The sequence below is a fragment of the Lissotriton vulgaris genome, chromosome 4_2 (genome assembly GCF_964263255.1).
Source record: "Lissotriton vulgaris chromosome 4_2, aLisVul1.2, whole genome shotgun sequence".
Classification (NCBI taxonomy): Eukaryota; Metazoa; Chordata; class Amphibia; order Caudata; family Salamandridae; genus Lissotriton; species Lissotriton vulgaris.
In genome coordinates this window covers 20,064,927-20,092,081 of record NC_141692.1, presented here as the reverse complement: position 1 = coordinate 20,092,081, position 27,155 = coordinate 20,064,927, and the positions used below count along the sequence as shown (strand labels likewise).

Genomic DNA, 27,155 nt, shown 5'->3' with positions numbered 1-27,155 from the left:
CTTTGCCATGTGGGCACTCCCTAACAAATTCTTGTGGCCAGTCTTTCTCAGCTAGAAGAATATCATAGCCTTTAGATAGCTTCTCCCAAAATAGAGTTCTTATTCTCCTAGTTATGTCCCCTTCTATACGCAATGTTATTTCATATAATATATGGGGTACACCAACTCTGGGTTCTGCTGTTTCCACTTGAATGTATTCATTAGTGTCCACTGTCTCCAGAAGATTCATCAGGATCTTGCGAGCTATGGTCACTTCTGCTGCGCTTTCTAGCATTGTTTGGGCCCACTCCCTGTTCTTGAGTTGTGTACTCAGGATCCTCGGCATGTTTTATCTTTATGCTTGCTACCTTCTTTTTGGTAAATTGAGATTTTTTACTTTGGTGAGCGGGTTCCTTGTCTTTGGACTTGACGCGCTCTTCTTTATGTTCTGACCGCCCTCTTCTTTCCGATTTCTGTGAGGAAGTCTGAAAAGATCGAGAGGGACGTGTATCAATATCTTGATATCTGTCAGGTTTTTTCAAATTATCCCTATTTGTGAGGTTATATCTTTTCTCACAGGGCTCCCGTTGTGGAGACCTACACCCCCGGTCTGTAGATCTATCTCTCCATTGGGGAGACCTTCCTCTGGACTGAAACTGTTTTTCTCTGGGAAGAGTCTGTCTGTTAGTTTCCCATTTCTTTTTAGGAGTAATTACATTATTTTTAATGAAAGTCTTTTCAGGACTTTCTGTTAGTTGTGGTTTTAGTGGTTTCCCACCCAAACTATCTCTACCTAATTCTTAATAGGATTTTTCAAATATTCTGGCAAGCTCAAAAGGCTGGTCTGCTATTTCTGTTTCTTTTAATTTTTGGGGGACCACCACAGATGCTGCTTCTCCTTTTATGTTGGCTTGTAGTATAGCCGAGACTTGCTTAAAGTCTTTCAGTAATTTCATACCTATATTTAAAGCAGGCTCGGGACCGTATTCATTTTGAATATGTCTTAGTACATCTGGTATAACCGCCATAGACGAAACACCATGTGTTTTTGTGTAGATTGAAGCAAAGACTGTTCCCCAAGTGTCACAGTCCTCCACATGTGGTGTGATCCCCATTGGTAAACAGATTGTCAGTATTCTTTGTTTTTCATGAGGTGTACTATCAGGGAATACTGCCTCTATTTGAGTAATTTTTTGAGCCAGCTAGAACGGAATTCGTTCCCGTTTTGCGGGTAATTTACCAATGACTGATTGTATAGTCTGTGGTGTAATTTTATTTGTGTTCCCCTGGTGAGGGGTGTGCTGTGGAATTTTTATTGCAGGTTGGACTGTTAAAGTCCGCATGACATATTGGACCAATTGTCTATGTATTTTAATTAATTGTTTTAATTGAACTAATAGTTCTCTGTCTGACATTTCTTCAATGTCAGGGTGTGGTGTATAGCTGGCTAGAACCGGCCATGTGGCTCCTGGTCTACCTAGTGGACGGTGCCTGGTAATGTGATTTTGATGTTTTAGGGTGCCATTAAACCAAAGCTGATGCGCCTGGTAAGTTAGTGGAATTTCAACGTCCTCGAAAGGAACGTATTGTTCTGGAGGTTCCTCTGCTTTGTAGTAGTGAAATTCGTGTGTTACAGCATTTGATACTGGAAAAGTTATCCATGAATAGAATACCTCTGTCTGCCAATATTCATGTGCCTCTACCTCAAATATGACTGTGCCACCTCTTGATGGTACACCACTGTGTATTAGTCTGTAAGTTACACTCTTTCTTACATTTATCGGGATGATTATTGCATCATCTTCATTTTCATTAAATGCTGTATCGTCTGAACCTGGTTGATTCACATCTACTGCAGCTCCACCGATTGCATTGTTGTCGCCGTTAGTTTACATTGTTTAATGAAAGTTTGCAGAGCAAGTTTCAAGGAAACAAAGATTAGGTGCACAATATTTTGGAACACTGTATCCTTCAACGTTGACTAAACAAAAAAACTAATACATAGGATTCTCGTCCTACTTAGTTCTGGTGGATACTAACCTTTTACCCACTCCAGACGTCTATTGGAGTTTTTATGGAAAAAGCGGTCTGTGTGAAAAGCACGACTGAGTTACTCTAGTATCTAGCGTTAAATTATCGCCTTACCAAAAGTTGGGCGCCATGTAGTGTAGTTTCTATATTCCAAATAGGCTCTGCGCATTGGAATAACATAAACAATAGTTTAGACGTAGAACTGAAGTCGACTAGGTCTCAATTGACTATGTTAGACTTAATTGTGTATGCCAGCTAGCTCAGAGGTCACTAGAATCTTTCTCGAATACACAAGAAGGGATTAGTTTCTGACAACCATATCACATGACAACTTTGTTCCCCAAGAATAAGGAATATATCTCCAGAGTCGCGGAAACAATAGATGGCTATTCAACTCAGTCAATTGCATGCTTCATTGCACCAGAATTGCAGAGAAATAGAGAGACGGGCGTTTTCAATAAAAAGGTTATTTATTGAGCAGTCTTCTTTCTCATGCAAGGGAAGTGAATTTCAACAATCGTATTACTTGCTATGAAGTAAAGTGCATACAGTAAAAGCAGTATTATGAAACAATACTGTAAAAGCATTTATATGGTTTCTAAGCCATAAGATACATAAACTAGATAAAATACATACATTGATAAATAATGACTAAAAGTACTCAAATGGTGCATCTAAAATACGCCTACCCCGGTGTACCTAACCTAAGTCTAGTACAAGGGAAGAAGTAAGTGAGGTGTAGATTGAGTTACATAGTTTCTGCCAAGAATCTATCCAAGAATTCTCTAAGGGTCTAATCAGCTCCGTACCTTGGTTATAGGTCTTGTATCTCTCTCTCAGGACTCGATCTCCCAGTAACCTGCAAGGGTAAAAGGGAAACACTGGAGCTGGATTTCTCGGCAGCAGAAAAGACAGCGTCTCTCTCAGTGCGTCAGCAGGGAGGGTCGGCTTCCTTCGGCACTCGCATACAGCAGGGCGTCGGGCAAGTAGTTAGTCGATATGCTCCAAAACCACTAAGTGTTTTGCTAGGGCAGATGTGGGCATATTTATACCTGGAAGGTGCTGAGTTTAACGAAAGGGTGGACATAATAACGTCACTAAGAACTGGAAGTTCTTTACACACTCCAGTTTCTGGAGTTCTGGGACAAATCAATACTGAAGCAGGGGGAATTCCCGTACTGCTGAAGGCTGGTTGTCTTCAAGAACTCGTTGTACTCTGGGAGCTTAGTGGAAGTAGCCATGCCGTATTTGGATTGCATTGGCTGTGTCTAAATATGGTTATGATTCTTATGCCTATATAAGGATATGATAAGTTATATCTACTTTATTTTGGAACGTTAAAATCGGATGCCATTGAGGTGTTTGCGTTCTGGACGTTTAATGTATGTCTTTCGTTCAACATCTTCTTCTGTCAGTTCTCCCAAACTTCTAATAGCGTATAAAAAAACAGTCAGTGGTCAAGTGTTTATTGTTCCAGTTAATTAAAGACATCACAATTTGTCCCCTATATTAAAGAAATCAACAGTAAAATGTTTGTAAATTTGCTTTAAAGCTTAGAAAGCCTTATGTTGTCACTTATTAATATTGAAGTATGTACAAGGATGTATAATATGCTATCAAAATATATGTTAATGTTAAGTATTTACAAGAATGTATGATAAACAATTATTAGATTAAAGCAATAATTAGTCCTTGTTCCATTGTTTTGTTAAGAAGATACTTTCCAGGCATAGTTCTTACTTGGTGTATAGCCTCTCTCTTGTGCCAACCCACCCGGTCCACATTACTGGGCATCACCTTGAGAGCCTCATGGGTGAATAGTGTGATTCATAAGCCCCCTGATTGATTGATTGGTCAGGGTAAGAAGCCCCAGCCCCATCAGTCTCTCCTGAGTGCTCTCCATCGCATTCTGTGCCTGTTCTCAAAGAGTGGAAACGGGGTAGGGAATGAGGAATTGGGGATGGCTTCGGGTTCATGCAAAGAAGATGACTTGAATTCAGATATGGCTTTGCCCCAGGGTGTCTCTTTATGCCAGTTCAGGCGAATTGGCCACAGCTCTCCTCTGGCTGCTTCCCTAAGCCCATCTAATACATGATGCTGACCAGCTGAAGCAGTAGAAGTGAATGTGGGGGATGTAGGGGCTGCACCCACAATGAATATTGCTGGCAACAACTTTGAGTCAGAGAACCGTTCATTGTATCCCTTGGTTCCCTCTGGTGAACAAGATGATGTTTCTGCACCGGAAAATCTGCAACTCAAGGAGATCTCTGGAGAAACTCAGGGCCCCATGTGTGATTTCGTGCAATGCGGACCCTGTTGTATCCCAGCCATTCACTGCTGCTCTTACAGAGAAGAAGCAGATGAGGGAGGCCATTCTATTGCTTCAGGTATGAACTTGAGCCCACCTTTGCATTGTCTACCAGGCCATCCATCATTGCCAGCTTTGTTTAGTTTTATGCCATCGCTCAGGGTCCCTTTATTGGGCACAATGAACTTTATGAACTGGGATTTATCTGTGTCTACAGGGGCTCAAGTATTTGTACAGTTGTTTAATCGGGAGGAGGAAAGGGCAGGAGGGGTTAGGCTTCAGTCTAATATTTTACAGTGCATTGCAATGGTTTTATCTTCGATTCTGGCCTTATTGGATAGATCAGTTGCTGATTCTGATCATGTGGTGGATGTATTGACTCCAGTCTGAATGGGGTGCAGCACCTTACCTCTTTTGGTCTTCCCCCAAGGAATGAATAAAAAGGTATTGAAGTGAAATCTCTTTCAAACAAACATTGTGGCAAAAATTGGGATGAAAGAAATTGGAATTCAGATGGGTGACCCTAGTGGTTTTGAGGTTTCTATTTCTGGGCAACCTAATGGTAATGCAAAGACCACTAAGGATCCTTGATTCTTTGGTCTGCAAAATGCTGTCAAGAAGTCCAAATTGCCAATGTGACTGCAATTGAGAATCCCCTTCGTATTTTTCCAATTTCTAGAAAAAGGGGATCCCCCTCCTTCTGGTGTTGTTGTTCCCCCAGATGATCATTCTAGTGCTCATTCTCCTAGAGCTCCCACAAATAGTGTTTCTCCTGTGAATGAAGCCCCCTCAGGATCTAAAACGCCAGAAGGGGAAATGAAAATATCTCGAAACATTATGAAATGTACATCTAAAAACAAAGGTTTTCCAATGTTTTAGAAGAGTCTAGCCCCATTATTCAGTGGCATAAAGCAGAAGTGCCGAAGAATGCTCCCTTACACCCAGGTTTAACGCAATTCTGCTGAAATAACTAGTGTGTGCACTTCTTCTCATATACTAGAAATAGATATCTTCAACCACCATCAGCAGGAGTTGGGGTTACTTCTGGATATGGGGGTAACTGTCCATAATAATAGAAGTGGCAAGAAAGTGGGGTTAGTGAAAGAGGATATTGGGTTAGGGATGTGGATGGGTTACGACCCCTCCGTTGTGCCCCCTACAGCCCTGCCCCCTGACTGCCCACTGCCCAATCGCTGCTCCCGCCTCCCAGCTGCTCCTCCCTCCCACCTCCCCATATATGGCGAACGCTGCGCAGTGAGGTGAGTGACCCCTGACCCTCCTGGTAGATCACTCCCCCTCCACGCAGCTCCGACTGTGTGCTCCTGCTGCCGCTGCCACTGCCGCTGGTAAGTGTCCTCGTCAATTTTGCTTCTGTGCCACTGTCTCCCCCTCTTGTGCCTCGTTTTCTGCTCTTTGCCACTCATTTTCCCCTTGTGCCTCATTTCGCCTTCTGTACCACTGTTTTCCCCTCTTCGTGCCTCGTTTTCTGCTTAGTGCCACTCGTTCCCCCCCTTGTGACCCATTTTGCTTTCTGTACCACTGTTTCCCCGCCGCTGTGCCCCCTGTGGCCCCGCCCCCTGCCCACTCACTGCTCAAGCCTCCCAGCTGTTCCTCCCTCCCACCTCCGCATATATGCCAGACGCTGCAAAGCCGCGCAGCGGATGTGAGCAACGGGCGTGCCGCTGGCACGCTGAAGGCAGGCCTAAGGCCAGCCCGTCTGCGCCCGTCCTTGCCTGGACCTCGCCCAGTGCCAGAATCCCTGGACCCCGTGAACGCCACAACACCAGACTCCACTACAATTCCAGCACCCTCCATGCACTCAACACCGGCCGAAAACCACACCTGCTTCCAAGCCGCCCCGAAACGGACCCACGGACCCTTCTCCTGCTGCACCTGCAGCTTCTTCTGCGACAGAGCCACCAAGCCTCCAAGGACTGGACCCAACCACATCCGCTGCTTACTCCTCAACACCCGCTCCACATTCAAACACACCATCGAGCTCTGGGATCTGCTCAACACCTCCGCCATAGACGTGGCCTTCCTGACTGAGACCTGGTGGAATGACTCCTCGGCGCCCAACATCGCAATAGCCATCCCGGACGGCTACAAGATAAACCGCAGGGATCGCACCAACGGAATCGGAGGAGAAATAGCCATTGTCCATAAGTCCACCCTCAAGGTCGCCACTCACCCAGACAACACCTTGAACACCGCCGAACACCTCCACTTCCGGATCCACACCGACCCCAACACCACCCTCAGAGGAACACCCATCTACAGACCCCCGGGACCCTGGGCTCAGTTCAGCGGCTCCATTGCCGACCTCGCCAGCACCCACGCACTCGCCTCCACGGACTACATACTCCTCGGGGACATGAACTTCCACCTCAAGAAGAACAACAACGCCAACTCCGCCACCCTGATCGACAACCCCGCCAACCTTGGCCTCAGACAACTCATCACAGCACCCACCCACGCCGCCGGCCACATGCTGGACCCTGTCTTATCCACAGGCACCCACGTCGCCTTTGACCACACCACCGATCTCCACTGGACCGACCACGCTGCATCCATTTCACCTTCAAGAACCCAACCACGCACCACCGCACCCAACAGCTTCCTCGCCGCTGCTGGAGCAAAGTCAAAGAAGACCAGCTGATCACCACCCTCGCCCAGAACCCACCCGCCGACCCCACCAACCCAGACGCCGCAGCCTGCAACCTGAGACAGTGGATCAACGACTGCGCCAACACCCTCGCCCCGCTCAAGAAACCCTCCAACAGCCACGCCAGCAAGAGAGCCACCTGGTTCACCGACGAGCTCCAGACCTCCAAACGCGCATGCCAGAAACTGGAGAAGATATGGCTCCACGAACGCACACCGGACAACCACGCAGCCCACAAGGACGCCACTCGCAGACTTCACTGCCTCATCAGATTAGCCAAGAGATCCTCCTTCAAAGACCGTTTGGATAACAACGCACACGACAGCAAGGAGCTCTTCAGCATCGTAAAGGAACTCTCCAACCCAAGCGCCAACACCAACGACATCCCACCCTCACAACAACTGTGCGACTCACTAGTCATCTTCTTCCACCGCAAGATCGCTGACATCCACAACAGCTTCAACACCAGGACCACCCCGACTACACCAGACTCCACCTCCCCAGTGAACACTACCAGCGCCAACCGCCTGACCTCCTGGTCCAACAGCAACGTCGACGAGACACGCAAGGTCATGAACTCCATCCACTCAGGATCTACATCAGCCCATACCACGTATTCAACAAACCAGATGCAGCCATCGCACCCCAACTAAGGAAGGTCATCAACATCTCCATCGAAACAGCGACATTCCAGGAAAACTGGAAGCACTCCGATATCGACACCCTCCTCAAGAAGCCCAAGGCGGACCCCAAGGACCTCAAGAACTTCCGGCCCATCTCCCTGTTCCCGTTCCCGGCAAAGGTCATCAAGAAAATCGTCAACATGCAATTGGCCCACCACCTGGAAGACATCTTGGAGCTGTCCTAGTCTGGATTCAGACGAAACCACAGCACCGAGACAGCCCTCATCGCCACCACAGACGACTTCAGGGGCCAACTAGACAACGGCAAAACATCAGCCCTCATCCTACTGGACCTGTCAGCCGCCTTCGACACGGTCTGCCATCGCACTCCAAAGACATGCCTCCTAGAAGACAGAATCCAAGAGAAGGCACTTGACTGGACCACGTCCTTCCTCTCCAGCAGAACCCAGAGCGTCCACCTCCCACCCTTCTGATCCGAAGCCACCAACATCATCTGCGGCGTCCCCCAGGGCTCATCTCTCAGCCCAACGCTGTTCAACGTCTACATGGCCCCCCTCGCACAAGTGGCCTGCCATCACAGCCTCAACATCATCTCCTATGCCAACTACACCCTGCTCATCCTCTCTCTCACCAAAGACCCACACACCACCAAAACCAACCTCCACGAGGGAATTAAGGCCATCGCCGACTGGATGAGGAGCAGCCATCTGAAGCTGAACTCGGACAAGATGGAGGTCCTCATCCTCGGACCCACCTGCTCAGCCTGGGATGACTCCTGGTGGCCGACCACACTGGGAACAGCACCAACACCCACTGACCATGCATGCAACCTAGGATTCATCCTCGACTCCACCCTCTCCATGTCTAAGCAGGTCAACCTTGTCTCCTCCTCCTGCTACAACACCCTCCGCATACTCCGCAGGATCTACAAGTGGATCCCGACCGAAACAAGAAAAACGGTGACACAGGCCCTCCTCAGCACAAGACCGGACTACGGCAGCGCACTCTATGCATAAATCCCAGCCAAACACCTATGACGACTACAACGCATCCAAAACGCCTCCGCCCGACTGATCGTCAACGTCCCCCGCCACAGCCACATCACCCCCCACCTGAGAGACCTACACTGGCTCCCCGTCGACAAGAGGAGCACCTTTAAGCTCCTCACCCATGCACACAAAGCACTCCACAACGCCGGACCAGCCTACCTGAACAGCAGACTCAGCTTCTACACCCCCACCCACCAGCTCTGCTCCGCCAGCCTCACCCTCGCCGCTGTCCCCCACATCCAACAAACGACCTACGGCGGAAGATCCTTCTCCTACCTCGCCGCCAAGACCTGATACACCCTCCCTACCCACATACGGCAGACCCAAGACCTACTCGCCTTCAGAAGACTCCTCAAGACCTGGCTCTTCGAGCAGTAGTAGAACCCTCCCTCCCCATAGCGCCTTGAGACCCCCACGGGTAAGTAGCGCGCTTTACAAGTACTCTGATTGATTGACGTCAAACTGTTTAGCACTGCAGAACGGAGATTCGGGGTCTCCAAAAGGCTGAGAGGGTCCACAAAAGATCTTTTTTTGTCTCCCTTTGTGGGGAGTCATCTTCACGCACTGCTCCTAAGTTTGTTAGAAATCTTAATGGGAGGGTCTTCCTTTAGATTAATCGGTACAGCCCCCTTACTCGGGACTGGGCCAAAAAAGAATAATAACTTTGTTGGAGGACCACATTTTGGCAACTTCTCTAATGCTTTGAATGTTGTCTCTTTGTTTGATAATGAATTGGGCCCACTGAATAGAAGTTACCTATTGAAGGTCTTATTGGAAATTGAGGCCCGGAGTTTGGTAACAAGTAAAGACATTGATCACGTGTATCTGGACCCCCTTGTTCTAGGGTTACTTTTAAGTCTAGGATTGTTGCAAAGTTCATCTTGGGCAATATGGATCACTCTTGGAAAATGCATTGATGTTTTTACACCTCAGATGATCGCAGATAAGTCTGATAACCTTAACTTGGGTCCTCAGGACTCTACTCAGGATACACACTGTAGAAGGCGGGTTGCAAAGAACATCAAAATCTCTACTGTTGGAGACACAGGGAGGAGCGTGGTAAACATTGGAGAATGTGAGGACTCATGGGTCAGGAAATCTGGCAGGGGAGAAGAGTTGGCACCCTGGAGTTGGGTAGCAGGGGTATTGAATGCTACAAAAAGGAATCCAAAACTTCCAATGCTGCCCAGGTAGCCCTTTGGGTAAAATTCTCTCTTGAAATATGGTAGGCCGGGGACAGTCACATCCTAAATTAACTTTTATAATGCATTTTAGTCCAATGATAATTTGCCTGTTGGACCCTTGGATACATTCTGATTTTAAATATGAACCACTTTGTTTTTTCCTGCGCAGCAACCCCTTCAGTAAACGGCCACACCGGTGGAGGTAGAGCTATTTTACTCAGTAGTGGCATACATTGGAATCTTAAGGTGTTAGTTCAACCCTCAAAACTCTGCATCTGTTTAAAGTTAGCCCTGTTCAATGTGACAGGAGGGCTATTTTCACCCTTTTTGCTGGTAAATGTCTATGTCCCACATAGGATGAACTATGATTTCTTAGTGGATCCTATGCTCTCTTTTGTACAGTCAGAAGACTGCTGGGTGATTATTATTGTGGGCGATTTTAATGCCAGAATTGCGAATTGTGCCTGTATGACCTTTGGAAATTGATTTGAATGAAGTATGGAGTATCCCTTGGGCTACTTTACTGGGAAATGTTAGATCGGATATGCGGTGTCTATGTTCCCTGGAATGCCTTGGATCTAAAGAATTAATCGCTATAAATGGCTGGTTTCCAGAGGATTTTCCAGCTAATTGGACTTTTGGTTCCACTCGAGGGCAATCACTAATTGACACATGATGGCTTGAAGCAGGGGAGCCTTCTTGCGCCCCTTCTTTCCTCTCTTTCCACTCATGACTTACCGAGCAGAGTTGGACAAACTGAAGGGGATCCACCTAAACAAAGATTTAAGAATGCTGGTCATCTTGTCTACTCTGATGATGTTGTTTTGATGGATTTAACTCTGATAGGATTACAGTGGCGTCCCGCTGCTATTTCAAAGAGCAAAGTCATGGTTTTCAAGTCTCCGGGATGTAGAGTTAGGAAAGTTTATTATTGGCTCTTGGGGAATGATACATTGGAAGTGGTGAAACTTTACTCATATCTTGGCCGAATTCTGTCTACCAAGAGTTTCTAAATAAAGATCATATTAGTCAGTGTAGAAGTAAGGCATTACTCAACCCTCAGCCATTCACAGACTATACAAGTGCTGTGGACAAAGACACTTTTCCCATATTCTTGTCTATAAGGTTCAAATCCCGCATTCAGTGAGTTATACCTGTGACATAATGGAGAAGTGGTATTGGTCCTTTTTTGAGAAGGTTGAAGGGTGTATTTTGCAGCCACATTTGTATCTTGAATCATTCAACTGGTCTCTCCACCCTTTGGTTTGAATTTGGGCTCCTCTCTCCAAATGTGTTTGTTATGGCAGCCGTTCTAAGGTAGGGTTACAATGTATTATATAGTGAATCAGCCCTATCCAAGCTGCACTAAAATATGTTATATCTTGGAGGGAAGAATTGTCCTTTTTTCTAATTTCTTGAAAGCCCTGGATATATTCGAAGTTGGTCAGAATAAGGGGCACCTCTCCCAAAGTTTTTTTTTAAAAAAACCTGATCAAAAAATCTATTTATGAAGTGAGCTGGAAAAGGGACATTCCACTGTGTGCTCAGTATGATTGCAGTGGATTTTTAGTTGAAAGCAGCATTAGTAATAAACTTCAACTGCATGTTTTATGGAACTTTCCCCATGAGGTGCGTAGAACAAGTTTAGGTTGGAATTGCTGCAGCTTACAGTTGTTACTGGATCTTGGGAAGGTATACCGAGGGATGAGAGGCTTTGTGAGCTTTGTTTGAACCATGACCAAGACTTAAATCATGTGATTGTTGTTTGTCCTTTGCTACTTACATTGCAACGTCAATTGTTAGGACCATGCCAATGTCTCTTTGCCCCTCTATCTGAAATAGGTTGTACAACAGTTTTTAAAAGACTTATTTAAAATATTTTTAAATATGTTTGTATGCAGTAAAATTAGTACTAACTGCTTTTGGTTTTGTGCTTTTTTGAATAGGATATTATAGAAACTATGCAATTGTACCTTGAAATAACACTTATATGATATGTTCAGTTTGAGCTTTATTTCGATATGGTACATATCATAAAAGCAATACAAAACATCAAAAAAAACAGTTCAACAATACACATTATAAAATACCCTACTGAATCATAATAAGAAAAACGGTAAAACATTTACGAGTAAGTATAAAATACAGTACAAGCAGGGAGCACATTACTGGATCAACAGCTTCTTAGTAGATCTTATTCGCCATGCCCAGCCTAGGAATTTTGCCATACAGCAGGCAAAAAAGGGGCGGGCATCTGAGCGCAATATGCGTAAGGCTTCTGAATGTGATCTCGTTCCCAGGCTCCTACATAAGGGCTTTAGCCATTTTGATCTAGGTGCTGCATAGGCATTGCACTCGAACAGTAGGTGGGCGACAGACTCGACCCTTGAGACACAGAAGGGGCAATGCGGAACAGTTTGTAGTGGTGGATTCCAGGTGGAAGTTAGCAGTCCTAAAGGGAGTACACCCACCCTAAATTTGAAGTACAATGATCTGTCGCACGAGTTGTGGATTGATTACAGATAAGGTTCCCTGTAAGGGAGCTCATTAACTAGCAAAAACTGGGCAACATATTTACAATGGTTTGGATTGCACATTCTCTTATTGTCTACCCATGACCAATAGGCCTTCTTTAGGAGTTGTTTGGGCGGTGCTGATTTATTGACCCAAGCGTCTCCTAGACCCAACTCATAGAGAAGTCGTTTGACCTCCCTGAGCCAGGATACCTTACAGCAGCCTGGAAGGGACAACAGTTCATTTAGGGCGTCGGCGTAACTACACAGTTCAGGGACATTCCATATCCGGGACCATAATAACAGGGGACGCAGTTTTGCTTGCTCACATATTGGGCGGGTGCCTGCATCTAACAGGAGGGGGATTGTAGGGGTACTGTGGGGTAGCCTCATAAGATCTTTATGAAAGTTGTTTTCGAGATGGGCCAAGGTGTCAACTCTCTGGGTGCCCCACAGTTCTGCACCATACAATGCTGCGCTCACAACCCTTGCCCTATAGATGTCTAACAGTGCCCCAATTGGTTTTATGGTTGAGGCACGTTGTTCCTTGAGCAAGGCTCCTGCGACCCTTTTATGAGTCAGAAACACCTTTTGGTGGTGTGCCTTCCAACTCATTGTGTCGCAGAGACGTATTCCCAGATAGTCAAATTCTTTGACTCTTTCGAGAGGGATAGAGTCTAAGGCAGGAGGGGCAACGGATTTCTTAGGGGGGTTGAGGACAAGGAATTTGGTCTTGCCTATATTTATAGCCAGACCCTTGGTGTCACAAAAGGTTTTAAAGCTCGAAAGCAATTTCTGGATGCCCGCTGGTGATTTCGAGATCAGGAGGGTGTCGTCCGCAAATAGGAGCGTCAGAACTTTTCTTTCCGCCAGGGAAGGTGCATCCGAAGGATGTTGAAGGAGATGCTCCACCACTCCGTTAACATAAAGAGAAAACAGAGTGGGGGCAAGCACACACCCCTGGCGGACGCCTCTATCTCCAGGGATACAAGATGTTTTTTCCCCCTGGACACCCCATCTGATCTGGGCGAAATTGTTATCATGGAATTTTATAAGCAAGAACAGCAAATAGGGGGGTAGACCTAATCCATCAAGGACATTCCATAATACAGCTCGTGGGACCAGGTCGAAGGCTGTTCGCAAGTCTATAAAGACGAAATACAAACTACCCCCTCCCAGCACCACCACTTTCCAATACCTATCCTGTTGTACTTGCTGAGTTCGTGACTGTGCTTTGGAGCTGGTGGTCAGAGGAAGCGCTACACGGCCCCCTGGAAGCGCTCTGCAAGGTGCTACTCTTCGCCGGACCCGCTTCACAGCTGCACTTTGCCATCATCTTTTCTGGGCTGAAGGCTAACAGGGCTGCGAGCGTGTGCACTGCTGGACTCAATCTCCCAAGAGTCCCAGCAGTGTGAATCACCAATTACACCCGGTGACGCTCTCCCTGTAGGCCCCGCCCCCAGCTGTGTGGAGAAAAGGCACCGGATCTGCCCAATCTGTGGATACCTATCCTGTTGTACTTGCTGAGTTCGTGACTGTGCTTTGGAGCTGGTGGTCAGAGGAAGCGCTACACGGCCCCCTGGAAGCGCTCTGCGAGGCGCTACTCTTCGCCGGACCCGCTCCGCGGGTCCCGCTTCACAGCTGCACTTTGCCATCATCTTTTCTGGGCTGAAGGCTAACAGGGCTGCGAGCGTGTGCACTGCTGGACTCAATCTCCCAAGAGTCCCAGCAGTGTGAATCACCAATTACACCCGGTGACGCTCTCCCTGTAGGCCCCGCCCCCAGCTGTGTGGAGAAAAGGCACCGGATCTGCCCAATCTGTGGATACCTATCCTGTTGTACTTGCTGAGTTCGTGACTGTGCTTTGGAGCTGGTGGTCAGAGGAAGCGCTACACGGCCCCCAGGAAGCGCTCTGCGAGGCGCTACTCTTCGCCCGACCCGCTCCGCGGGTCCCGCTTCACAGCTGCACTTTGCCATCATCTTTTCTGGGCTGAAGGCTAACAGGGCTGCGAGCGTGTGCACTGCTGGACTCAATCTCCCAAGAGTCCCAGCAGTGTGAATCACCAATTACACCCGGTGACGCTCTCCCTGTAGGCCCCGCCCCCATAACTTCGTGACGTATTTATAGAGTGTCAGCATACCGCAGCGCGGTAGCGCGCGGGTAGCGCCCGGGAGAAGCCCGGGACAAGGGCTGGCCCTCTGAGGCCCTCAGAGGCACGAGAAGGCCAGGCTAGGCCAGCTCTCTTTCTCCTGGTAAATCATATCTTACTCTTGTCATATACTATTTGTGAGTCTGTAGCTTTAGTCGGTTCGTTGCTGGTTTTGTATTCAAGCAACAGACCCTAGAAATATCTCCTGGTAGTGTAATCCCAGAGCTCTTATAACTATTTTCGGCCTTGTTGTTTCTTTGTTCAATCGCGACATCGTTTGTCTGCGATGATGACAAAGAAACTAAGATCTGGGAAAATAATAGTAGGAAGATCAGGCACTAAAACTAAATCGAATCCCCTCCGAAACAAACTTAGCCAAGCTACTAATATGAAAAGTACTTGTCAGCTCTTTAATTTTTGGGAAAAGGGTAAAAACAAAGCTACAGGGGTGGACAATAAAGCAAAGGACCCAAAGGACTCTGAAGAGACCCACTTAGATTCTGTCCCCAATAACCTGCGAGAGAGCCCCGAAATTAAAAAGGTAACTGTTGACAAGAGTCCAGGGTCAACAAGGGTGTCACAATATCCCCACAAGAGTGAGTTTTCACCCCCCCTATTTTCAACTCTGAAAAACAACATTGACCTCGTACCAGAGGTAGTCATAAAAACAAAAAAAGACATAGAGCAAGATAACTTAAACATCATGACAATACCCCACGATGATGCCACTCAGCCAGCTAACAGTTCACCAACTAAAATGTCATTTCACAATGGGTTGTCCCCAATGATCTTAGATGAAGACCTATGTCAACGGTATTTAGAATCTGACCCTACAAAAGTTGAGATACCCCAGAACACCCCGATAATGTCAAACCACGCTGGCTTACATCTCTACAGTAGTACTCCATCTAAATCCTCACATTCACATTTTTCCTCTAGCCCTAACTTAAACTTGACCGGAATAAATACCTTCCAATGTAAGGGGCCTGATAAACGGTTTTCTGATTCCCTCTACATTTTAGAACACTTACTGGCATCCATCTTACAATTATTGGAAAAATTTGTAGGGGGATCCGATTGTGTGCTCGATACAGTGACTCAAATCCTAAAAGTCCTGTTGAGATCCCAAAGGGAGAAGGACGTGGACGGGATGGCGCCCACCTCTCCTTTTTTGGCCTCAGATAGGATAGGTATAAAAGATCATTGTCCAGTAGCCAAAATCACTACAAAAAAAGCACAGGAAGAGGAAAAAATATGTGTTTCCCAGCCCCCACCCCGCCTAAATGGTTCATCATGTAACGATTCTGAAACAAAATCCTAATGGGGAAATCCCGCTAAAAACTGGGAATGAACTGTTTCCAATCTTTAAGAAGCAGAAGGGAGATGGGGACATAGAGGAGGAAGCTATCCTGGGAGAAATTGACAATAGAGGGAAAATTGAGTCAATAAAAAAGAACGGAAAGACCAAGAGGAAACTGTTAAGACGGATAGAAAAAAATAGGCGGAGGAAAATTCTCTTTAGAAAACATCTAAACTCTCCCTTACCGAAAGCGACACACCAGGTACAGTCGGTAGTGGGAAAAAATAAAAACTTTGACAACATGTCAGCCAAAGAAAACATTGACTCTCCACCTAAGGCAATGTCAGTCCCCTTATCCATCCATACATCCCGCTTATCTGCAATAGCTAACATATTTACCTTCGGTCAGCAAGGTAACAATAATAGGGATACAAAAGCGGTACACAAATCGACCTCTCCAGGTCAGGTGCAAAATCCACCTGCCCAAGCTGCTCTATCACTCAATCCCTTTGCATCTGTCTTCCAGGGAGCAACCTCCCTGGGTGTTCCCCCACAAGGTGCTATTGAGGCAGATAAACTAATCTCCTTAGGGCATGAGCAAAATCTCTCTGCTCAAAAAATTTCATCATTCAATCCCTTTATAACTGCCCCCTCGGGAGCACCTATAAAGGGTACCCCGGGTAAAGAATCTAAGGAAGATAATATAGATACTGTATGGGTAGAATTCTTTCCCCTTTTTGAAGCTGATTACATCCTGAACAGATCCCTCTTGTTGAAATTCTTTCAAGAATCTGCTAATTTGAAACTTATCCATCAGCCGACCTAGACATAGTTCTACAACTCAAATCTGAAGTGGGGACGGTTACGAGGGTGAAATTTCATTCCAAATTAGTAGCTAACCTCATTCTTCAGCGTGCAGAAGACCTACAGAGCAGAGGAATAGACGTAATTCCTGTATTAATGCACACCAGACGGAATAATGTCCCTAAACCTTTAAACCAACAGAATCCCCCCTCTTCTCTGCTGCTAGCTGCAACAGGTAACATAAACAAACTAGGGGAAATCAAAGAATTAAAAATAAGCAAGTCTAATGATTCTCGAGTAGTATCCTATGCTAAACCCTCTTTCTTAACTTATCAAACCACTATGGGAGAGGAAAGAGATCAATGGAATTGGCTCCCCAAAGTTCTGGCTGAAAAATCTTCAAGTAAACCATCATCTAATCCGTACCTTTAGCATAGATCTATCCATAATACCTTGGAACATAGCAGGTTTAAAAAATAATCCGGAGAAAATACAATTCCTTTTGTCGCTAGAGGCCAATATAATATGCCTCCAGGAGACATGGTGCAGTGGAAATATCCAAATAGGGAAGGACTATTACGTACTGGAAGGTAGCGCTACTGCAAATAAAAAAGGCCACGCCTGTGGGGGCATAGCTTGTCTCCTATCTCACCGTATAAACTGGGACTATGATCACTACATGGACCCGAGTAACCTTTTTCAGGTAGTAACTCTATTTGGGTCAGGCAACCACTTAGCCGGAATTCGCCTGGCCCTGATAAATGCTTACATACCGCCTGAAGCAGGTTTTAATGCAATTTTAAAAAAAATCTTCCTCCATATACATAGTATTAAGGAGAAAGACCCAAGAACGGTTACCATCCTAACCGGGGACTTGAACTGTAAGATCTCCAATTTCAGTTTAAATTTATTCTGCGATAAAATAAGAGAAGAATCACTCCATATTCCTCGAGCAACGTTCCCCGAAAGTATATTAACAAACAAACGGGTTAAACTTCTATTAAATGAGTTGGCAGAAACAGATGGGATAATCGCAAATGGGCGACTCCCTTCGGATTCCCCAGCAAATTTCACTCACAAATCATATCAAGGGGAATCGATTCTTGATTATGTCATAATAGGGTCTCAATCATTTGAGTTATTAAAGGATATCGCTGTAATCGATACCATATTTAGCGATCATAGAATCCTATCCATCTCGATGAATGTAAACCCTCCCAAATGCGATCAATGGACTTTGAACAGTAACCAAATAAACTTTGGTAACAGTTCAGGAAGATGCTACTGGAACGCAAGGGCTCATCGAAACCTGGAGGATATGCTCGATATAGCTATTTCAGAGCTCCCCTCCTGGTACGGTCACGAAATCGAGCTTTTTTCCTTGTTTCTGAAGTCAGTAATAACAGGGGCACAAAAACAGAATAAGAAAAAGTCCATCAACACAATCTCCTGTCTCCTGAAACTGCTCAACATAGATCTGAATAAATTAATAAGGGCCCAATATTTAAATAGAACTGACGCCTTATCACGACAAATAACAACGCTAAGAAGGAAAAGGAGAAGACTCTTACTCTCACTACTCAAAGAAAAAGAGGACGCCATCTGGGTAAAAATAAGGGAAGCAGCAACCAACGGGGAAATGAGACAATTTTGGTCCCTTATAGGTGAGGGGTGCGGAACGAGAACTAGTCCACTACCCATCCCTATTGAGGAACATATATGGAGGGATTTTGTCTCAAACCTCTATGCTAGTAACCATACTGCATCACCCCAAGTATGGCCAATAGAAACAAGTCCGCCGTTAGAGTCTTTTTCAGAAAAAGACATAGACCTCGCCATTGGGGAAATGAGACGCTCAGGGGCTATGGGCCCCGATGAAGTACCCATCAATGTGTTAAAGCAGAACAGGGTCAAATGGAGCAAGCTCTTATGTCCAATCTTCAATATCTGCCTATTAAGCGGAAAGGTCCTACCCTCCTGGAAGGGAAGCATCCTGGTCCCATTGTTCAAAAAGGGCGACCGTCTCCTCCCCCAGAACTATCGCCAGATTGCATTGTTGGATGCAATCGGCAAAGTTTTTACTAGATGCCTGCTTAAACGGATAAATGCATGGGTGGAGTCTTCAAATGTCCTTCCACTCGAACAGACAGGTTTTTAGAAAAAACCATGGGACCATGGACAACTTAACCGCCCTCCAGGTAATAATTGACAAATATATAAGAGCAAGAAAAGGGAGAGTCTACGCGGCCTTCATAGATTTCTCCACGGCCTTTGATAAGGTCGACCGTCAGGTACTGTGGAGAAAGCTATACAACTTAGGAATGCCACACAGACTCTTATGTTTGGTCCAGGATCTGCATGACAACACATGGTGTAAAGTACTGTTGGGGGGAGAAAGGGGTCTCTCCCGGCTCATCCCATCGGCAAATGGCCTCAAACAGGGCTGCCTATTAGCTCCCCTCCTATTTTCCCTTTATGTTAGCGACCTTCCCTTCACTTTATCGACATGTGTAGGAATTGCACCACGCTTAGGCGAAAGACACATCTCCTGTCTAATGTATGCGGACGACATTTTAATTCTAGATCTCACACCTAAGGGTCTTAATAATCGTCTACATGCACTACACACCTTCTCCGAAGAGCACTTCCTGAAAATAAACATCTCCAAAAGTAAGATAATGTGCTTGGAAGGACGAAATAAATTAAAGTTGGACCACATTAGTTGGGAATTGGGAGGTCAAAAATTAGAAAGAGTAAAAACGTATGTTTTCCTAGGTATGGTTGTCAATAGTAGCTTGGGTAACAAATCACATATTGAAAACAGCTCCCGAAAAGCAAAGTCTCAGGGTAATGGCCTAAGAGCATTGTATAAATCAACAGGCAAAAGACATTTTGCTCACTTGCTGGAGGCTTTTCTGGCAAAAGTCCCCCCGACTTTGCTCTATGGAGTTGAATTAATCGACCTAGCGGAATGGGGCTTCTTGGACACAGTTGAGGGCTCCCTTTTGAGAAACTTATCCTCGGTTAACAACAGTTGTAGTGCTGCAACCCTGCGTCTAGAACTCGGTCTAAGGAGCAGCTGGGCACAGGGTCTTGCAGGAGTGATTCGCTGGGTCACTTGTTTGATTAAAGGTAAGCCAACTACTCTTAGATCTCTTATCACAAAAGAGTTGATGGGCCCACTAAACGAATACTCGACCCTCATAAAGAACTATAGGAGAGCCATCACTCTATCAGACTTGGAGGAAGCATCTCTCCTAGAGCTTTCCATGAATCAATTAAAATTACAATTAAAACAAGCCACATGGAAGCTAAGTTGTGAGAGGGATCGGAATCTGATAATACAAAAAAAGGGGGCCATACAAGTTGTTGATTCCTGTATAATTAGACAAGTACAACCTTACCTGTCATGGAACATCCCCCACGGCCTACGCCGCTTTTGGCTACTCCTCAGGCAGGACTTGCTCCCCCTGAATAAGTTGTTGGCCAAATGGTATGGCATATCTAATGTATGCATTTTCTGTAACCTTGCAATTCAAGATTCTAAACACGTCCTGCTAGTTTGTCCAGCATTACTGACTTACCGTCGCCTCTGGATAAAACCGGCTTGTGCCCAGTTTGGTATTTCTTCCGCAACAGCCTTGTTGGACGCTATCCTCAGTCCCCCAAACGGAATTTTTTGTAACAAAATTTTTAATTTTTTTAAATGTTTCTTGGAACTTTATTAGTAGAACCCTACACTGTTTTTGTATAATTACTGCCTGCATGAGTTGTTATATACGGTTTTATTTTTATATTTTGTTTGTTATTGTATAATATGTGGATCTCCACGGAGTCCCAAAAACATATTTAATAAAATTGAATTGAATATAACATTAGGAGGCGGAATGTCTGCTCAATGGTGCCTGTCCCTGTTCTAAAACCTGCCTGAAAGTCTGACAGGATCTTTTCCTCTTCAGCCCACTGCAAAATCCTACCCAGTACCACTTTGCCTGCAACCTTTTGGGTTGAGTCCTCAAACTGATTGGGCGATAGTTGGCTGGGTCGTCCCTGCTGCCTTTCTTGCAAATAGGGACGACTTCAGCGCCCCTCCATGAGTCAGGGAAAGAGCCTCCCAGCAAAACTTCATTTAAGAGTGAAGCAATTAATCTGCTCCACGTTGCTGGGTAGGTCTTCAGCAAGTCACCCGGGATCCCATCAGGGCCTGCAGCCTTATTGGAAACGATACACCCAATTGCCCTTTCTACTTCCTGACTAGTGAAGGGGCCATCGTTGAAAAGAAGATCAACTCTAGGACTGGGCAAGAAACCCAGACTTAAATGAGGTGACCCCAGTGGAGCAGAATATAGCTTGGAGAAGTGGGCAAACCAAACGTCACCAGGAATGTTGCAAGTTATCTGTTGGTCAATGGGCTTATTCCTTGCTCTCAATAAATCCCAAAACCCCTTTGAATCCTTCCTGGTACTTGCCTCTACTAGCTCCCACCAAAAATTAGATTCATGAGCCTCTTTCGCCTCAGCCACAGTTTTTTTGTAAAATTTCCTTGCGGATCTAATAGAAACTGGGTCCTTATTCTTTACTGCAAAAATGAGTTCCCCCTTAGCAGCTCGGCATTTAGGGGAATACCATTTGTCTCTAGCCTTGGAAACGCTATTCGGTACAACCCTGGCATTGGATTGGGAAATAGTAAACAGTTCACTCAGTGCTGCTATAGTCTCTATAAATATCGGTAAAACTTTTTTACTAGATGGACTTAATGCGTCAAGCCGAGGCTCCACCACAGACAAGATGGTCCCGGCTTGCGCCAACCTTGCCTCGTCCGCTTTTACTTTTGCCCACTTCAGACGCCTGCCACAGTTTGACGGGACAATTTCATGAGATGATTTCCACTTGTGGACAGTCTTGTCTTGTTTCCCCATCTGCCAAGGGGGAATGAGGGTTAAGGAAAGGGGGTTATGGTCGCTATCACAAGACACTAAAACCTCCATGTCTTGATGGAATGGCCAGAGATTATAATTCAGCATGATGAAGTCAATTCTGGAGGTGTGACCCGTCCTGTTATACGTATGAGCACCCATAAGATCCGATTTTGATCGACCATTTGTTGATCTCAAGTTATGTTCCATGCAAAGAGCATTGATGTCTATCGCACTTTGCGTCCATTTGGGAATCGGGTCGAGGGTCAGGATTGGGATACCTCTTCTTGTGTCCTCATCAAAAATATCCAAAATGTCCTCCCCAGCCAGTGGCTCAAAACAGCAGTTAAAGTCGCCTGCAAGAAGTACGTAGGAGTCAATCTTGCAAGCAGCTAGGTCGTTGCTTAGTCCTGTTGAAGATAGACATGATACCCCGCCCCTGGCGCCCCTCAGATAGAGGTTAAAAACTTCTAAGTTCCTTCCCCCTTGGCAGTGTATTGTTATCCTCTGGAGATCAGGAGATTGGGTGATCCTTTGGCTCACTTTTAAACCCAGAGCAATGCTGACCCATATGAGAAGGCCGCCAGATGGGCGACCCTTAGATCCACTTTGTTGGCGAGCTGGAACAAAGTAGGTTGAGAAGCCTACTCTATGTCTAGGTTCTTGAGACCAGGTTTCTTGCAGAATACAGATGTTATAGGGTTCTAAGAACACCTTCCATTCTGGGTTATCAAGGTTGCGAGCAAGCCCTGCCACATTCCAGCTTACAATCTTTAGCAGGGGTTCATCTGGGGTAGGCTGCCTAGGAGAATTGATAGGTACAGGTGGATTGGACACAGCCACTCTAGATGGCCTTTGTGAAGGCTCAATCTGGGGGGATTTAAGAGCCATGGTTGCCCCGGGCAGCTTTCCCTCTAATAAGGTAACCTGAATAGGTGACAGGGGTAGGATATAGGATAGAGCCAGCTGATCTTCCACACCTTGTGGGCCCAAACCGCCTAAAGCGGCCAACTCCCCTTGGGGATCTAAGCCGCTTGGAGCTAACAACCCCCCCTCTGAAAGTGGACTATTTGATGTTCCTACTAGGCCTGTTAGAGGGTCGATAGCTAAAGGTTTAGTACACAAACATTGAGAGTCACGAGACCCGAGAACCTGTGGTGGCGATGCATTTCCCAATAGATGATGGGCAGGATGCCTGGAGAGTCAATCTACCTCCTCTAGGCCTCCAAATCTATTTGAGGTTGGAAAGCCATTCCAATGTGAGAAAGAATCCACATGGTTATTAGGGCGGCTTCTCCATGAATGGTGGTGAACTAATGACCAGTCATCCATTTGGTTATGTCTGGGGCGTGGCGGGTAGAAAAAGGACAGTGGCCTAGGAATGACAGAAGACCCTTCACTACAGGGCCATGAGCATATATGCTGTGCCGTATGTGGGTCATCAAAGGTTACAACTATACAATCCCCAGGATTGGTTTTCCTTGTTGGGCCCACCCAGGGAGTTCTACGAACCATCAGGACTCTACTTCTGCGGCCATTAGGGATAGGTCTATTGACATTAAGCCAGTGCATTATCTTGTTTTTCAGAGACCAGTGGTTCTCGTGTTGGCCGATACCAATCTGGGGGACGCCCGTCAGCACAACCACAAAATCATTGGCCTCTGGAGGGAGATCAATGTAACCCCCTCTAAAGTTATTCTTTGCAGGGGGGTCCTGGGTAGGCTGGTGAGCCACTTCACTAGGATGGGGTCTGAGAGTGGCTCCAGGGTTGGAGGTAGCAGGTTGGTGTGTAGGGGCCCGTTTGTGTGCATTAGGTCAAGTGGCAGTGGAAATTTGATCCACAGCCATGGTCCTCGGTTTGGGAACCGGCCGTACAGTAGTTGATACTGTGGGGGAAAGTTGTTGGGCTTGTGGTATAGGAGCTAATGGTGTTGGATCAGCTACAGGGAGACCCTGGTTCTCAAGACTTCTCAGGCCGAGAGTGGCCAGAGCAACAATTCTCTTTTCCATCTCGAGTAGGTTGTTTTCAATCCGTGAGAGTCTGAGGTCTAAAGGGGAAAGGAGTTTTTTTAAGGGTTTCCCAAACCAGATCTATGAATTCCCTCTCATTTTTGCCCAACCCTTCTGCCTGTGAGCCCTCAGCCTCTAGGGTAATGGTAGGAGGCGCAACAGTTATCCCATCCCCACCTCCCTCTATTGAAGGCTGCTTCCTCGGGGTGCGCTCTCCTTTAACGTTGGGTGCCAAACCTCTCGTCAGTGCCAGATGTTGTGTCACCGCAATTTTTGCCTTCTTGCGGAAGTAGGCAGAGCGGGAGTGGCGTTTTCGTTTGGGTTGTGCATCACTAGTGGCATTAAATAACACCGGGGGGAGGGTTAGGAGTAGCATTCTGAGTGTAAGAAGCGACAGATACACTCACTTCATCTAGTTTAGATGGTTGAACAAGGGGCGGGGAAAGGGCGGGTGGAAGCGGGGTCAGGTGGACATCAGCCTGTGTGACTACACAATGGGAGATAGCAGGACGCTACGGGGTAACCGCAGCGGCTATGTGGCCTAGGGAGGATTTTTTAGAAGTAGCAATAACCTGGGACAATCTTCTAGCAGCTACCAATTCTAAGGATACCCGGGTTTGGAGTTTAGATATTTCTTGATCTATAGCTAGGTTAGTGCGGGTAATGAAGTCGTCCATGGGGCCACTAATTGGTTGGCCGCCTTTGGAAGCCTTACTCCTAGTTATCCTAGTACACATATCTTAGTATCAGAAGGGAAGCCAATCTAGCAGTGAAAGTGAGATAGTACTCAAGTGAGTTTACCTTTTTGGCCTCAGTAAAGGATGGTAAAGAAAAAATGGCGAAAGAGGGTGGGCCAGTCCAGTCCGCTCAGTCCTCGAACGGCCTCAAACGGCCCGCTCTTTGCCCGGTCTTCGCCCCGGTCGCTCCCGCGCGCTCCCGCGCTGCGGCAGACCCGCCTAGTTATGTAGGATTTTGACAGGGCAGGGGGCGTGTCCGGCAGGGAGAGCGGCCATAGGTGTTCCGCGCAGGGACTCATGGTCAACGGAGTCCCTGCTAGGCTGCTCGCAGCCCTGCCGGTGCGGGAGGGGTCAGTTGGTCCTCTCCTCCTCTCCCTCGATGGCTGCTGGCGCAGCGGGACCCGCGGAGTGGGTCCTGCAAGTTGCAGCGTCTTTCCCCCACAGCACAGGGCACCAGGCAACAGGCAGTGATTTCAGTCCTCTGGGCCGGTAAGCAGCACGCAAACAGCAAGGTTTCCCATGATATGTATTAAGTAGGTTTCTTGTTCGGTATAAAGAGTGCCGGGTGTAGCATTGTTTTTGCACTTTTCACATCCCTTGATCTTATAGCGTTTTATTTGTTTCTCACTTAAAAGATAATGGATTTCATAACAGAAGTATGGTATCAGTAGAGCTTCATAAAGTTGAGCTTGTTCTCTGCCTTTTTGCTCTTTTTATCCACTGTATCGCATTAAGGATGTATAGTTTCCTTCATTGTCATTCCGAAAGACCCAACTTAAATCTTTCCTAACTTTACGTCCCATTTGTACTTCATATGTTTTTGGGTAGAGCATGATACTAAGCTGTATGTCATCTTTTTGCATTTATACATTGCATACATTTTATTGTATGTGTGTCTGCATTGCTCCTTGCATTAATCTGCCTGTGTTTATGTGGATCACTTTTGAATTGAAAATCCTGATAAAATAAAATTCCTGTTACTAGTCTGGGTAACTTCAATAGAAGAATTGAGCATTGTCTATAGTAATCTAGTTTTCTCACACTAGTAGAGAAGGGCGTTGCCAATGGGAGCTCACGGTTTTCAGTGCTGCACTGGGTCATTTCCTATGAGAGCCTGGGGTCCCTAGTGGTGAACTAGGGCACTATATATGATACTCTGGGGTGCTTCAGTAGTAGACTTGGGCTGTTTCTATGATGGTCCGGGATGGTCTTTCAATAATTGACCATGACATGTCCTACAGGATCCTGAGTGGCCTTCAGTGGCAGATGAGGGCACTGCCAAAGTTACTCTAGTGTTCTTCATGTTCTATCCACAGACCTGATTTCTAGTGTGGCAAACAGGTTATACTGTCACAAACAAGGTGGCTGTCCAGTCCACCTGATCACAAATGCACTTTATCCTTTACCACTGGTATTAAAGCAGATAGGAGAGCCACCACTTTTAAGATGGCTTAAACTTTTTTGCAAACTCTAACTCATGCCCTATGGCATTTCCGAACACAGCCTAGGTTCTTGATCTTGCGTTAGAGCACTGCCAAGATAGTTCAGTAGGAGGTAAGGGCACTGTCTCTGGTGCCTAGGGTATGTCAGTGGTAGACTATGGCATTGCCAATAGTAGCCTGGGTTCTTCAGTGATATACTAGGGCATTGTCTAAATTTGACTAAGGGCATGCAAAGGAAGACTTGAACATTGCCCAGGCTTGTCTGAAGGCCTTCAGCTGTAGATTAGGGAATTGCCAATTGTAGCCCAGACGCGTTTAGTAGTAGTCCAGGGCATTTTCTACCAAAGCTTGGGGTCTTTCATTTTCTAGAATAAGACATTGCATACCATAGCCTGAAGGCGTTAAATAGCAGGATAGGGCAATGCCTACTACACCTTGAGGTCCTTCAGTGGCAGAACAGGGCATTGCTAGGGAGCCTACGATCCTTCCATAATATACTAGAATATTGCCTATGGTACTGTAGTGCGCGTCAGAGGTAGAGTAGAGTATTGTTAGTGGCAGCCTGAGATTCTTCAGTGGTCTACTAAGGCGTTGCCAACAATAGCCATGGGTCCTTGAATAGTTGAGTAGGGCATTGCATATGGTAGCCTGGTGTTATTCAAAAGTGATCTGGAGCATTTCATGTGGTAAGCTGGGGGTCTTTGTGATAGAGTAGTACGTTGCCTACGGTAGCTCAGGACTGTTCAATGGTAGACTAAGGCATGGCATTACGTACAGTGGTCTGGAGTTCTACAATGTGTTTCTGGAGGGATTTTGATTGCGCAATCTGACATAAACAGTAGTCGCTTCTTCAGAAAGGTGGTAAGTGGACAGGTTCAAAAGAAGATTGTGTGAGTGTTGAATTTTTGAAATATATGTGCAAACTAAGTTGAAAAAAACATAGTACCTGCATTTTACCATTTGATGAAACTTTTGTTTTTAGAAAATAAATGATTTTTATTGTTGGCCTATGAAGTAACACATTTTCCTATTTGTTCTTTCTGTCTTGCTAAGGTGCAGGTGTTCCAGACCGTCCTTCTCAGATTCCTGACACCAGTCCTGAAAGCTCCCCAGCTTTGGATAACTATCCAGAGAGAGGGAATGGGCCATGGGAAAGTTATCTTACCTCTATAGACCAGGCCAATCTTGTTATCCTATGTCTCTCTTATTAAATGCTCTTATGCGTTACTTGGTATTCTATTAGAAATGAACCCAGCCCACTGTGTAATTGTTGAATAAAGGTTATTACAGGATTGGCACTCATTCAATAAATGCTGAATACATTTTCCAGCTCATGCTTCCCTGCCTCTCCTGGACTCCTGCATACATGTTTTTGCTCATTTTGTTGACCTTAGGGTATTTCTTTCCATTGGATTGTTACCGG

At 46.1% G+C, this 27,155-nt stretch overlaps 1 protein-coding gene across 2 annotated transcripts in view; it reads left to right on the top strand.

Moving 5' to 3' along the window:
- The window catches only part of LOC147718160 (uncharacterized), a 467,639-nt gene extending 440,752 nt beyond the window's left edge, over positions 1-26,887 (top strand). For both annotated transcript variants that reach the window (XM_086919263.1, XM_086919260.1), the window contains exon 4: positions 26,786-26,887. The gene's annotated coding sequence lies outside the window, so the exon portion shown is untranslated. The remainder of the gene's footprint in view (positions 1-26,785) is intronic.
- Positions 26,888-27,155: the final 268 nt, after the last annotated feature.